We start from the raw sequence: 2,500 nt of genomic DNA, 5'->3' as shown, positions 1-2,500 counted from the left end.
TTGCTGCATAGAAATCAGTTCTTTAAAACATATGATGTATGTAGGGAAATATTTTAATAACCTTGTTTTAGATACAAATTAACTTGCAGCACCTTCCTGCCCCCCTAATCTCCTGGTTTCCTTTGCACTTTATACTAAAAAAAAATAAAAATAAAAATTGTCAGCAGGTGGTACAACAAATCAGGAGCTACACTTCCTCCCCACTGAATGTAAGTAGAGCTCACTCCTGTATCTCTGCTTCAGCTGCTTAGCGCTAATATGGGTGGCATATAATACCGCAAACTACCTAAATCGGAGATGTAGGAGAGCGTTTACTGTATATTTAAAGAAACAGTAAAGTCAAAATTAAACTTTCATAATTCAGATTATGAAAGCAGAACATGCTATTAAAAAAATAAATATAAAAATGTACTTCCATTATCAAATTATCCAGTCTTTTTATATGCACACTTTCTGAGGTACCAGCTCCTACTAAGTATGTACAAGAGGTCACAGTCTATATGTATATGGATGTGCGATTGGCTGATAGCTGTAACATGATACAAAGGGCAGGGAAATGGAAGGAAAATTTTTACATTTGTCAGGGAAAAAAATATCTGCTGCATTTCACATTTGTTGATTATGCTCTATTGTATTTAATGGCCCTTTTTAAGTGTATAAACTATAATATTAGATAAAAAGTTTGTACAATTTTGTATAGAAACGTATGCTCTGTATGCAGGTTATTTATTCATAATCTATATAAATTGTTATACATTTGTAATATATATATAGAACTGAGAAGAATAAGCAATTTTAGAACTAATAAGCTTTAGTTATTTCCCTGTACTAAGCACTTATGCTGCCATATATTACTCTGTGAACATGAGAAACTGATTTCTTCTGACTATTCCCTACTGTGTAATCCCACTCTCTGTGAAACAAATTCATTGCCATACTCTCATAATAGGTACATAATTAAGCACATGGTGTTTTAAGGACAAACATGCCTGGTTGATTAAAATGATTACAATGCAAAATAAAACTCTCTAATTATGCCTACGTATTTTTATGTGAAAGTTAACTTTAACACTTATAGTGTTAACGCTCATATTATATAGTCACTGTGTGTATATGTGTGTCTGTATGTATGTATGTATGTGTGTGTGTGTGTGTATGTGTGTGTATATATATATATATATATATATATATATATATATATATATATATATATATATATATATATGTGTGTGTGTGTGTCTCTGTGTGTGTGTATATGTATATATATATATATGTATATATATATATATATATATATATATATATATAAATCCCAAACAGATAGCACTCCAGACTTAATATAGAGAAACCCAGGGTGCTGTAAAGTGGTAGATAATCAGCAGAATAAAGCACACTCCAATAGGAATAATTTTCAAATGTGTCACTTTAATGTGAACATTTTCAGGCTACACAGCCCATCCTTAGACATACAAAGTGAAACAAACAACTTACCCTCTCCCACCAAGATATGTAGTGTACCAGGACATCAGTGTTCTATCAGATTCTGCTCCTTTGTCAGAATCTGCTCTGTATTACGTAATCGCACTCCACATATGTTAAATATGAATGTGTGGAATGCGATTATGTCAATCGGCAACATGTGCACTCAGAGGGAGCAGAGTACATCAAGGCTCTGTCCTGGGTCCTCTACTCTTCTCTATTTTACACTTTTTCACTGCGTAAACTCATCAACAGCTAAGGCTTCAACTATCACCTCTATGCTGATGATACCCAGATCTAACTTTCCACCCCTGCACTCTCTCCTTCTGTCAATTCTCACATCAGCGACTGCTTATCTGGCATTTCCTCCTGGATGGCCTCTCACTACCTAAGTATAAACATGTCCAAGACCGAACTACTTCTAATCCCCCCCTCTAACTCTACTCCCAGTTTCTAATTTTTCCATCACTGTTGGCAGCACCACTATCTCCCCATCACCCCAAGTCCGCTGCCTCGTAGTCACACTTGACTCAAATCTGTCCTTCATTCCCCACATCCAATTGCTCTCTTCATCCTGCCGCAACCACCTAAGGAATATCTCCAAAATTCATCCATTTGAGTGCTGAAACTACTAAACAGCTAATCCACTCCCTGGTAATTTCCCGACTTGACTACTGTAATAACTTACTATCTGGCCTCCCTCTCTCCTGCCTCTCTCCCGCCTCTCTCCCCTTCAATCTATCCTAAATGCATCTGCAAGGCTAATCCACCTCTCTCGATGCTCTGTTTCTGCTGCACCTTTCTGTGAGTCCCTTCACTGGCTCCGCATTCACAGCAGAATTCACTGTGCGTGCTCTTTATGACGTAATCGCACTCCACATATGTTAAATATGAATGTGTTGAATGCGATTATGTCAATCGGCAACATGTGCACTCAGAGGGAGCAGATTCTGACAAAGAAGTTGTGCCGGATTATACTGCCGCTACGCATGCGCTGATGAAATGTAATACTGTCCCACAA

The 2,500-nt window shown here is 36.9% G+C and overlaps 1 protein-coding gene across 3 annotated transcripts in view; it reads left to right on the top strand.

Annotated features, from left to right (window-relative positions):
• MRPL1 (mitochondrial ribosomal protein L1) overlaps window positions 1-2,500 on the top strand; it is a 156,077-nt gene that overhangs the window by 24,112 nt on the left and 129,465 nt on the right. The gene's annotated exons all lie outside the window — the stretch shown is intronic.

Source organism: Bombina bombina, chromosome 2 (assembly GCF_027579735.1).
Source record: "Bombina bombina isolate aBomBom1 chromosome 2, aBomBom1.pri, whole genome shotgun sequence".
In the NCBI taxonomy this organism is placed as follows: Eukaryota; Metazoa; Chordata; class Amphibia; order Anura; family Bombinatoridae; genus Bombina; species Bombina bombina.
The sequence above is the reverse complement of the archived record's forward strand: the minus strand, read 5'-3'. Positions and strand labels throughout refer to the sequence as shown.